This window comes from Podarcis muralis, chromosome 1 (assembly GCF_964188315.1).
Source record: "Podarcis muralis chromosome 1, rPodMur119.hap1.1, whole genome shotgun sequence".
Lineage (NCBI taxonomy): Eukaryota > Metazoa > Chordata > Lepidosauria > Squamata > Lacertidae > Podarcis > Podarcis muralis.
This window is the reverse complement of record NC_135655.1, coordinates 78,540,108-78,553,238: the sequence shown is the minus strand read 5'-3', so window position 1 is coordinate 78,553,238 and position 13,131 is coordinate 78,540,108. Positions and strand designations below refer to the sequence as shown.

The 13,131-nt window shown below is 42.6% G+C and overlaps 1 long non-coding RNA gene across 4 annotated transcripts in view; it reads right to left on the bottom strand.

Annotated features, from left to right (window-relative positions):
• LOC114600326 (uncharacterized) overlaps window positions 1-13,131 on the bottom strand; it is a 73,795-nt gene that overhangs the window by 58,082 nt on the left and 2,582 nt on the right. For all 4 annotated transcript variants that reach the window (XR_013393764.1, XR_013393765.1, XR_013393759.1 and 1 more), the window contains exon 2: window positions 6,865-6,926. This is a non-coding gene — a long non-coding RNA (uncharacterized LOC114600326). The remainder of the gene's footprint in view (window positions 1-6,864; window positions 6,927-13,131) is intronic.

Below are 13,131 nucleotides of genomic sequence, written 5' to 3'. Positions count from 1 at the left end.
GAGAATAAGATGAGTTAGTTAGACGTATGGAAATGTTATCATGGGCATTTCTAATTTGTCACTATTTTGGAGTGTGATTCAATCATATACTAGCAAATTCAGGTTGTGCAATTACAGCTTATTGGGAGCTTTTGTGCAAGAAACCCACTTCCTTAAAAAAAAAAAGAGGACTTTTCTGATGAGGAAAGTGATGGGGCAATGCGGTAAAATGTGTGAGATAACACTTGCTTTGATACAATGAATGCTCATTCAACAATCAAAGTAATCTAATCCCCCTGCAAACAAATCAGGATGAAGGCTCAACAAACGCAGCAATTTGATTTATGACTGGCTTTGACGTGGTTGGCACTTTTTGCTCAATGCGTCCTTTAGGAAGCAGCCACACTTCCTGTTTCCCTCTCTGTAGTTTATAAAAATGATTGCCACTTGCCTTATAAAATGATGTTGTTAAGCAGTACATTCAATCCCCCTCAAAACCCCCATGATGTGCTACTTCTAGCTTTGTGTCAATGATCCTGCTCAGAACTGCAGAAATGCATCTACCCCACATACACTATATCAAAATAATGTGATATTTTACATTTCTGAGCATGCAAGCAGTATGCATGGGCAGTTGATGGAAATATTTGTTGTTTACAAGAGGCCATTTTAGTGCATACACCAACAGGGCATTTTAAACATGAAGCTTAAAGCGGCTTTTGCCTTAGTTAGGTTTGTAATTGAATTGAATCACAAAAGCTTCTGTTCTCATGAGCAATAACCAGCCATTAACAGAACTAGCACAAGAGAGGCTCAAAGGCAATTTAAGTCGCATGTGCTAACATCATTAGCATTTATTTCTATATAGCACATTTAAACTCTTCCCAGTAATTTTTACAACAGCCTTGTTGTTTTTGCAAGTCTAACACAACTATCCATCTGGAAATGATCACTTTTGTTGTTTATATTGCACCACTAAGGTACACACACTTTACACAGTAGAAGAGGACATCTCCCTGTTCTGCGGAGCTTACAATCTAAAATTCGTCACAGTGGAAACAACACATGAAGGGGAGGAACATAGAGGCTGGATCAACATAGAAGCAGTATGCAATTGCATGCACCTAGGCAAAGGCTGACCTATAGCAGGGCATGAGAACTGGGAGATGGAAGCCAAAGAAAGGAATTTGAAGGAATCAAGAGAAGTGCATCCTGCAGCAGTTCTGGGAGGTAATTTCAAGCATGTGGGGCATCAAGAGAGAAAGGGTGGGGTCTTTTCAGGAAACAGAACTTCACAAAACTCAGGACAGAGGGGGAAGATCCCAAATGGACAGGGGTATATGTGAGAGATAGGGGATGGAGGGTTTCAAAAGTAAGGGTAATAATAATTTGTGCTGAACTGATAGCATTGAAAGCTGCCTTATACCAAGTCAGATCATTGGTCCCTCTAGATTATTATTGTTATTATTAATAATACCCTACCCTTCCTCATGAAGGAGTCCAGTATTATCCACACTGACTGGCAGAAGCTCTCCACGGTTTCTGACAGGGTCCCTCCCAGTTGTACCTGGAGATTTTCAGGACTGAATCTGGAACCATGCAAAACAGATGCTCAACCACTGAGCTATGCTTTTTTTTCTAGGACAGGAAGTCAAAGGAGGGATTTAGGGAGGCATTTCATGTGATCAGAATGATGAGAAAGGTGTATTATTTTGGCAGAAGAATGCCAGGTAGATGCAAGGGGATTAAGGGGAAGCAATGGAAGACCAAGGAGGAGAAGATTGTAGCTGCCTAGCAAGAGATGATCAGGGCATGGACCAGAAGCTTTGCTCAGAGGACAAAGAGGAAGAGCTACATTTTTACAATGATATAAAGGGAGAAGTGACATGACTTGACCACAGACTCGATATGGGGAATAAGGGAGAGAGAGAAGTCAATAATAAAGTCAAAGCTATGTGACTGATCAATGGGAGGTGGGGTAATAACATTGCTAATGGATAAGGAAAGCATGAGTGGAAAAGAGGGCTTGGAAGGATGAGATGGTCAGTCTTGGACATAATGAGTTTAAGATGTTGGCAAGCAGAGATATTGGAGAGGAAGCTGGAGATGTGGGACTGAATTACAGGGGAGGCAGAGATGGGTGTCATCTGAGTACATGTGGTACTAAAAACAATGGCTATGATGAGGTCACCCAGGGATAGTGTGTATGAGAAAGAAGATCAGGGGGCTGAGGATAGATGGTGCTGAGAAGCTGGTAGAGATCAAGGCAGAACTAGCTGGTCCGGTGCTAACAGTGGGAGGAGATTTAAATCAGAAGCAGCTTCTGCCAGAATCTTTGCTGTACTGGAAAAAAAAAGGGAGGAGCTGCTGCAGACACAGCATTAAAGAAATAGGAATGACAAGGAAAAGGGGAGTCAACTGCCCTAGTTGCGGAATAAGCACTGCCAAAGGTACATGGGTATGGCAGGTGTGTTGTATGTATTCATAAGGTTCAGTGGTAGAGTGAAAGTACCGTGATAAGCTACAAACTTTGAACATTCAACTTTTATTTATGTGTGTTGTAATGTGTTGTAATGTGTTGTAAATGTTGATGTAATCTATCAGAGATGGAATTAAAGCAGCAGAGTAGGGAGGTGCATATCCCCTTTGGTGATGGAAGCACACCATAGTTCTGTGGGGGCATGGCATACCCATTTTTAGATCTCCTGTGGAGAGAATCTTCCTCTGTGCTCACATTCTGAGTGTGCTGCTGCTGCTGGTGGTGCTGCTGCTGCACAATTTAATACTTGGTCCTGTAGCTCATAAGTTTGGATGTTGTGTTAGTGACACAGGGTTTATAATAATGGTTTTATTACATTTTTATGTTTTATATTGCACACAGCTTTGAGATTTATTATCACGGCAATTAGTTTATAAGTGTTCCTCAATAAAGTAAATGAAATAGTTGCTATCATTACCACATTGACCTCTCCCATCCGCTATGGGGAAAGTTGGTCAATGGTACAATGAGCACAATTTTCTCTGTAGTCTGGGCAAAGTATGGGATTTTCTTTCTGGAGTTCTTCACAGAAGAGTACTAGTGTCAAGTGGCCAACATTGCTCAAGAAATCTAAGAAATGAAACCCCAGTTTCAAATCTAAGAAAAGAAAACCCCAGTGAAGTTTTGAAATCGGTGGTTGAAAGGTTGACTGCAATTTTGAAAGGCATCTATTTCCCCCCCCAAACAGACAAAAACCTGCTTCTTAATTTCAAGAACCATCATGCAAAATTTGGTTACAATATCTTAAGAGGTGTTCAAGTGCATAGAGAACAGACAAACCATTTTCCAAAATATATAGTAGTTCTATATTAATGTTAAAGGTGAGGCACAGATAAACTCAGAAAGGAGAGTTCTAAATGGATGTGGTTAATGGAGGTTGGATGAGGCTACAAGCCCAACAGTAGTAGCAAGAGAATCATACTACTCACACCACTAAGAATACTGGTCAGTGTTTCTTAGGCAGCCACCTGCTGCTTTTCAGCTATGAGTTTTCTTAGGCTGTGTACACATTATTAACTAGAAAAGCATCTAAGTTGTTATTTTTCTCAATGCATCAGAACACAGTACAGTGGTACCTCGCAAGACGAATGCCTCGCAAGACGAAAAACTCGCAAGACGAAAGGTTTTTTGGTTTTTTGAGTTGCTTCGCAAGACGAATTTCCCTATGGGCTTGCTTCGCAAGACAAAAACGTCTTGCAAGTTTGTTTCCTTTTTCTTAAAACCGTTAATACCCAGGGTGCATTGCTTGAAGAGGTGCAGTTGCGACTTGACTTCGAGGAGCAACTCATAGCACGCGGTGTGGTAGCCTTATTTGAGGTTTCCTATGGGAAACCGTGCTTCGCAAGACGAAAAATTCGCAAGATGAAAAAACTCGCAGAACGAATTAATTTCGTCTTGCGAGGCACCACTGTATTGGCCAAGAAACAACAGGACAGATATGGAGTGTGGAGAACATTGTATGTACACCCAAACCAGCAGTGGGAGCACACTGAACGCAGAGCAATTAGGAGTGTATACACAGATATTGGGATGGCTAGAGGGGGGTTCCCAGGCCTGTGGCTGGGTGTGGTCAACCACAGGCTTTGTATGCGAGACCTAACTTGCACATGGAAAGGTAGCATACTTTAGAAATTGCCAAAGTTGGCTGCATTTCACATTGGAGGGCAGAGCTGGCATTTTAATTCAGTCCTGCCTGTTTTATTAGTCAATCTGCTGCTGCCTCCAAGCCACACTGGAGGAGAATGGTTTGGGGATTCATTGCACTTGACATACACACTGTGTGTTTCCTACAAACATGGGCAGGTAGTGCTGGAAGAGATCCCTGAGCTGTGGGGAGCCAGTGATCCGAATCAGAGCCAAGCTCAGATGCAGGGTGTTTGCTAAACACATGCTCTTCTATTTGGCTATAAAGTGAAAGTGGCTGCTCTGCCTTTATCACTAAACTGAGCTTGCTGACAGCAGGAGGGAAACCGCCCTCTCCTCTACCTTCCTTCCCTGTGCTTTGTTGCTTTAATTCCACCCCTAGCCCAGCTGCAATACCAAGGAAATTACTGGGGTATTATTGGGGCAGGGTGGGGGTGATATTCCAGCAGGTGAATGCAGAACAGCAAAGCTGGGGAGGAGGCAGTTTTTGCTCCCATTGCCCCCCCCCATGGTGCATTTAGTAATAAAAGTAGATACCTCCCTGCTCTATAGCCAAACCAGCAAGTGCGCATTTCAAAACATATGCATCTGGTTCGACCCTTGCTTTTTTCACCTGAGGAGGAATCCAGTTGATTACCAGACAGTCAAGGTAGCTGGGATAGTAATGTCTGTTTCCAGCAGCAGCAGCAGCAAGCAATACCGGGCAAGTGCTGACTTGTGCTGTGACGGTTTTCCTCCACCAGGCCAACTCACGTCACCACCCTCTCCTGAGGGGGAGGCTGAGACTAGAGTTACACGCACACCCCATCGTAGGCCTTGTAAGAGCTAGGCCAGGATAAGAGACACAAACGTGTTGCTTGCTTTCTACTAAAACTGGCAAACTCACCCTTTATTTGGCAGGCAGTCGCTTTTCTCTCAGCACAATCTATTTTGTTTTGTTCACCTGAAGCATGGAGCTGTGTGTGAAGGAGTGAGTCTGTCAAACAAAGTGAGAACTAGAAAAGATGTTCAGAACACAGAGCTCCTCCTTTCCTTACTGCCTCACTACTGCTTTATTCCACCATCTCTCCCTGAAAAAAGGCAGATTCCTTTCATTCTTCTCACACACACAAGCGCTTGTGTGACTTGCCTAGGTATGGAGAATGGGTGATGGGCTTGGCCCTACCTACTGCTGACCCTTCTGGCTTTGTCCTTCTAACTATCTCTGAGTTGAGGGCACCACCCATGTGCCGTCTCACACAGAGCCCCTTTCATTTGTTTCCCTTAATGGCCCATCGCCCAGGCTGTCACCTCAACACAGAAAGCTAGCCTGACTCATATTTTAACACTAGAAGAATCTTACATACAGCCTACTTCCTCCCCTCAAAACTCATAACAATATTTCTACCTGCCAGAAGAAGATGACTTTTAATTTGTGAGTTATGCAATGACTTCAAAATGGCTGTCCTCGTGTGAGAAAATATGGTAGACCTCAAAAAAGAAGCAAACCAGAATGGTGGCTCTCAGTTAAGCATTTCAAGAAGTGTTTCAGTAGAGAAGCTCTGGGATATCCCAGAGGCAGCCTTGTCAATTATTTTCCTTGAGGATTAACCACCTGCTCAAGGATGCGTGCAGTTGTTGGCATTTATTTAGGGATTAATCTGAAGAATAAAAGCACATTTTTGTCCGAGGATTTTTGCGGAGTAAACATATATGTATGGGGGAAAGGGCTGTCAACTGCACTGGGAAACAATTATGTAAAAATTAAAAGACAAGGAGCTCTGGACAATTTGAACAGAGGCATATGAGTTCCTGTGTAAGGTTTTCTATCCTGCAGAGGAAGGCATTTTATCATAGGGTTATCCTTCCTGCCTCCTTTATTCCCTCATTATCAAAATTTCTGAGTGGCTCCATGATAGCAATGGAGAAAAAAATAAATAAATGCTTTACAGTACTTATTTCATTTGTTTTGTAACCTATGACAACAACTATTGCTGGTCAGTTCAGACAGTTTTATTTGCTACCATCTAACCCTGTGGTTTCTCATATCCTCATCAACACCAAAAAGCCTTTCTCTTTTCTGGTCTTTCACATTTGTCAAAGTTGAAAATCCCTGTTCCATATACATATCTATCCATAAAAATATTATATTGATACTCTATGCTATACTACTCAACTGTACTACAATAAAATATTTAAATGTTTCTTTCATTGTTCTTGAATCTTCCCAGCATGCCACACCATTTGAGAACAACTGATGTAAGCAGTAAAAATGAGTGCTTCTTTTGGGATTAGTTCCTTAAGACTTGAGTATACCTGAAGATCCAGGTAAACGCCCCATAAGGTTACTCATACATCTACTCTCTGACAAAGTCATTCGTAAACTGATGAGATGCTGGAGTTTTGTTCCACGTTCAAATTTTCTGGGAAACAGATGCACAATATATATTTCCCTACAAAATGATAGGTTGTATCTTATGTGGTAAGAGTAAAAAATCTTCTGTGTCTTTTAAAAGTAATGTTGGAAGTAGGCCTATATCATTTCAAGTATCTACTAAACCATCTGTTCAGGCGAAATTAAGAAATGGAAGGAACTTTTCAAAGTAAAGAGCATATGATTACATGACATGTTCTAGTGTTTTATAAAGTTGTTGTCTATATTTTCCCCCACAAGTCTAAATACAGGAGTAAGTGCAAAAGATTTGCTGCTAGGGACAACTTACTTGTGATGATGCCTGATGATCACATAAATAAATCCGGGGGTGGGGAGGACAAGCAGTAGTTCCTGAAATGTGAAGAAAGCATTATGTGCAAAGCTGCTATATTCTGCAACGAAACATAAAGGAGATCCGCTTATTATAAGCAATATTGCATTCACCTGGCAACCGGGATGGAATTAAAATACTATTTGGGCTTGCAGAACTCATTTTCCGCCCCTGATTTCTCTGGGCATGAGAGGCGATTCATGAAATAAGGGGAGATGCTGTGCTCCTGGGACTCAGTACAGAGATCTACATTCACTTCCTGATGGGTGGAAGCCCTGGAAACAACTCAGTAGCTGCAGTTCCTCCACCTCCAGGAGGCTACCTATAAAACTCAGGCAATCATCACTGAATCAAGTTACATTTGTTTTGGGTTTTTTTTTGCTAGTTATCACTGTCCCTGCAGCTTGACCCCATCATATAACCCTGGGAAGCATGGGTCTCAGAACAGTACACCTTTGTCTCATATCCGTGCCTTAAGCCAGTCAGGAGGATATATTCAGTCAAAAGCATCTTCTTAATGGCATATTGGGTAGATGTCGATAGCACAGTATGCACTTGATTAACTGTGCAAGGTCGTTAAGATTCATGCTCCAAAGAGCTTATGACAGAAGAAATCAATGTGTAAGGAAGGTTTGATTAAAATTCTTCTCTGGAAGGATTTGAAGTGGCTGGATAGTGAGCGTACATTGTTTATGAGGAAATGAAGCAGTGATAATCAGAGTGATGGATGAATGGAATAGACAGCAGAGTTAGGCTAGAAGCTGAGGTGGAGTAAAGTGCACAGAGCAAGATAGGGAGAAATAACAAAACTAATAACTCTCTCCCGGTATCTGGCAACTTTCATCTGCAGGTCTCAAAGCAGTTTGCAGAGGTGGGTCGACACCATTCCTTTAATTTACACACGTGATTGAGAGATTAGGACTTGCTTATTACAGCTGCATATCAGATAGTTGATGAGATAGGGCTACATTAACTTGCCAGGCAGCTTGATCCTACAGACATCATACCTCGGGCAGTAAAGCAGTTGGCTCATGCCTGCTTCAGCTATTACATCATCCTGCACTTAATGAGCGAGGAAGAACCTTTGGAGTTGCACTGGTCTTCCAGCAAGTGTTAGAGCTCTTAGTATGCCACAGAGAATGGGCCCATCACCTCAAAATCAGCATTACTGAGGTAGGGGGTGAGTGGTAGTATGTGGCTACTGGTTTTGTAGGTAGCAAATAATTGTGCAGACCCTGTAGACTGCCCTTACAGCTCACTCCATCATTATGATGTGAATCTTTATTTAAAAGGACATGCATTGGCACTACATGGAGCTATACACATCTTTTTGATGTTATAGCCCCAGCTGCAGATGTTGCTGGACTACAACACCTATCATCCCTGACCATTGACCATTTTGACCAGGGCTGATGGGAGTTGTGACCTTCCAGATCCTGCTGGACTCCCATCAGCCCTGGTCAGCATGGTGATGAGAGTTGAGTTGAACAGTTTCTTCACAGTCAAAGGTTCTCTGTCCCTGATCTATGTTCTCTCCTTCCACTCCTTCCCTGGTTTCCTCTCTGTTCCCAACCTATCTCATCTCTTTGTTCTTCCAAATTTTCCTCTCTCCTTCTCTTTATCTCATGTTATAACTTATGCTGCTGAATTATGCTCATCCTGCTAGGTTGTCTTATTATAATAATTTTTCATATATTCTATATATAGCATCCAATCCTGTTCAAGTTCTTTTTCATCTCTGTTTCTTATTCTATTAGTCATACCCACTAGTTCCACGTATTCCAGCAGTTTATGATGCCACTCCTCTTTTGTTGGAACTACGTCTGTTCTCCACTTTTGTGCAAGTAAAATCCGCGTAGCCGTGGTCGCATACATCAACAGACTCACTTGTTTTTTGAAAAGCTTCTGGGTTTTAAGGAAAGGATCTTTTATACCTAGATGCATTTTAAGCCAGTAATGTGTTCACAGTCGAAGCATCTCATTCATTACCTACTTTCCTGATTCCTTGTGAACACGATCTAGGTAAAACTTACTTTATATGTTGTAAGTGCTATAAAAACATTTCACAATCAGTCCTCAACATGCATAATATTTGTTCGAAACGTCTTCCACCTGCAGCTTCAGTTACCTCCTGGTAATTGTTATTTTTATTTTTTGGCACTTATGCATTAAGCCTTCTCTGTTGCTGACGGCTCACAGCTTTTCATTGGAAGCAGCTCTCACGCTTTCCCTCCTTCTCTTTCCCTTTCATGACAAGGCTGATTTGGTCCTTAGGTGGGGACAAAAGTTTATTGATTGCTCTGCAAGGGTAGATTTCAATGCTTTTGTGACTGACTGTGGGAGAGAAATTTGAGTCGAGAGGGAACTTAAACCACAGCAGCTGGAAAGGCTGGCAGGTGGGTTTCAAGAAGTTGCCATTGACTTATGGTGGCATGGGCACTTTTATGTGGAGGGTCTGGCTGCTTGTCTCAATGTCTCCAGTTTAACCAGTTGTCTGGGGCTGCCCTGCAGTTCTCTTTCATCAGCTAAGAGCAAGATACAGGTTGATTTATTTTGCATGTACCTTTGCTACACAGATGTCAGCATTGTATGGTATGTTTGATGCTATCTGTGCATGGACATATTGAAAGAGGTCATTTCTGGGCCATCCCACTGAAAAGCAGAAATCAACCATGAGTGCATTTTGGGGAGCCCCATGTATATAAAAATATGGAATTCTTCATGACAACAGCTTGTACAAATCCATCATCAACATACTGGGCAGCAGAGATGCAATTTCTACAGTAGGCTAGCTTCCATACACACGCACACACACACACACACACACACTCCTCCATCCAACAGTAATTATCACAAGTCACATTCAGATGACCTGTGTATTGAACATTCATCCTAATTAGTTTGCAGGAAGTATGCAGGGAGGTCAGCTTTCCTTATTGCAAAATGTCTGGGTTTTGTTGTGGGGGGAAGGTAAGTTTGTTGTGCAGGAGCTCTAATTCACTTTAATTGTGCAACCTGAATTTGTTGAAACGTGATTGAATGCTGCCTGAAATTAATGACAGCCTGAAAGTGCTCAGAGATCAAGGAGACATTCCAGCCAGGCAGAAACACTCAAGGAGGGTATTAAGCAAGGCTGGTGAGAGCTGTGACCTAGGGAGAAGGGATATGGCTGGAGAGTGGGGGTGGCTGAAGGGTGAGATGGGCTGGAGGGCGACATTTGGCTGCTAGGCCTGATGCTCTGGATTTCTGCTCCGGAACACGCAAGATTCCATAGCAGATGTGCAGAAAATGTTTTTGGCAGAAAAGTCAAAGTAGAAATGGTTTCTTGCAGGCAGAAAGTAGCATAGTGCAATTAATTATCTGAGAATGCCTGTGTGCGCTGCCCATGCCGGACTCTTTAAAGTCACAGCTCAAACTGTGGGAACAGTTTCCAATTATATGAGAACTTTGCCATCTTCTCCTATTGTAGAGATATGTAAAGTATCGGAGCCCTCCCTTGTGCATGGGGCTAACGGTCAAGCAGTCTCTGTGTCTGATACCAAAGTCAGGTAAGGGATTATTAGGGTAGGGATGGAGCACCTTCTCTGTGAAAGGGCCAGTTCTCGTGACAGTTTTACTTTGGGTGACTGAATGCAAAGGACAACAGGTGAGGCGGACTCCTCTCCCTTTATGGTTGCACAGGAGAGGGAATATTGGCAAGCTTTCAGTCATAGGTGAAAATTAATCAAAATCAAAACCTATCCGAATTAATTCCCCTGCAAAACTGCCCAAGGAACAGGAGCCCTGTCCTCTTTGCATCTGGTCTCCCATGTCTCACCCCAAGGCAGCTCTGGTTTTCAGTGAACCAGTACTGTCAATCAGCTACATCAGTGCTGACAAGGGGGTTCTGTGTGTACTGTGAGTTCAGTAAGTTGAACTCACACCTGGCATCACTGCAGGTGTAGTTTTCAAACATTGTGTGTGTGTGTGTGTGTGGTATATTCTCTTGAGATTGCAGGATTTTCTAAAATAATGCTGTGTTGTGCAATACAACATGTGAAGCTTCCGAGAAAACAGATTTTTGCTTTGCTGTACAAAATATAAAAAATTGGGAGGGGGGAGAGGACTTGTGATGAGACTATTCAACAGCCATGGTAGCACACAAAGTCAGAAATTACATTTTCCAGAAGAAATTAGTGAGGTAGATAGACGGGCTAGACCAAATCAGTATATGAGTGAGGGGTGGGGTGGAGCAATAACTAGGAAGATGCACATTGTGAAGCACTTGTGCAGATTAATTGTGGGAAAGGTGTCTTTCGCCTACTAAGGGCACTCTCAGATCAAGAGTTTTATGAGTTTCAGGTGCAATGATTCCAGGACTGATGGTGATCCCTGTGCTGATTGTTGCTAACCCAAATGGACTAGCAGGATCAGTGCCAGTGGCACAAACCAAATTAGTGCCTATACTACTATGCCCTCACACTAATTAGTACAGACTCTAATTAGTTCGGCTGAGTTACATTTTCCAGGAATTCTGGTTTGGCATTACAACCAGGAAGAAGAATGGCAGCAATAGGTTACAGAAAAACAACAGCACCTCCTCATGTTATTTTCAATGATAGATCACACAAAATGGCCTTGCACAGACATTGTCTTAATTCATGCGTCTGGTAAAGTAGACTAACTCCTTGAAAGCTTATGCCATAGTGTTGGTCTTTAAGCTGCCACAAGATTCTTTGTTTCAACCTTCCCCAGCTTGGTGCCCTTCAGAAGTGTTGGACTACAGCGCCCATTATCCCTGACTGGGGTAGATGGGAGTTGTAGTCCAGTAATATATGGAGAAGGCACCAAGTTGAGGAAGGCTGTCTGGTTTTATACTTCATTTAAAGGCTGGCAGACTCACATTTTCTAATGTCAAGAGCATCAGTACATAAAGGAAAGTTAATACTGAAGTATTTACACAATGGGAAGTGGAGAGAGAGAGAGAGAGAGAGAGAGAGAGAGAGAGAGAGATGATAGATGATAGATAGATGATAGATAGATAGATAGATAGATAGATGGATAGATAGATAGATGATAGATAGATAGATAGATAGATAGATAGATAGATGATAGATAGAGAGAGAGAGACAATGCCATCCTTGTATTTCCTTTGTGCCCAAAATCACATCCAGAAGTATCTTTAGTCTTGTAGCCAGCTGACATGGGAAGGATAAGTCCAGGCCCATCTCTATCCAGATGACCCACCCTTGACCCACACACTCTACACACCTCCTGCTTCCTGATGCTATATTGGAGATTTCATCAGAGAAAGAAAAGAGCAAAGGCCACAATATGGATGGCAGAAGGGGAAAGGATTTTCTGCCACTTTACTAAAATTCACTGCTTCAGGTTGGGCCCGTTCTGCTCTGTCTCCCCATCACCTCTAAAGGAAACAGAAGGTGTTGGGGAAATGTCCTCAAAGCACCTTCCCTGGTGGCTTGTTCAGTGCTACAGTGTTTAGTCAGAAGTGTGGACAAAGGTGGCCCAATACAGGTTGGACTGTGATGCCTCCACTGATCCAGTGAGGCCCTGGTCCACCAATTGATCAGGGGGAAACCATCACAAGGATCAGCACAATCTGTGTGTAGCTTGGATTTGTAAGGTACTCTGATCAGGACATGATGACACCACAATTGGGTTTTGTTTGGAAACAGCCTGACATGAGTCACAGATGAAATTTATACTCTGAGATTAATGCTTGATATATGCAAGGGTAAGCAACCTGCGGCCCTTCAGATGTTACTGGAGTCCAACTCTCATCAGTCTCAGTCAGTGGTCAGGGATGATGGGAATTGTAGTTCAGCAGTATTTGGAGGGCCACAGGTTGCCCAGTCAGGGATGCTCATGCAGTGGTCCCCATAGGATGACCTTCTATGAGAAACAACTTCTCCCCATGTCAATTTTTTGTGACTGGTCAAAAGCAAATTACTTCATAGGATTCCTTTACTCCAGGTCAGTGAGGTAGGTACACTGTTAGCCCTCAGGCTGTTAAAAAGCATTGTATCATTAGTTCCCCAAAAATCTGACACCTGCCAGGAATTTTGAACTTCTAGCATGAATAATCTTCTTGGCCAAACATCATAAGAAATAATAAAAATACACACTCCTGCCCCTCCCCCAGATTCCTCTACCTGGGGCATTGTTGCTGCTGAACATCAATGGGGATATCAGTGGCAATTAATGTTCTCATGAAAGTGCACAAGA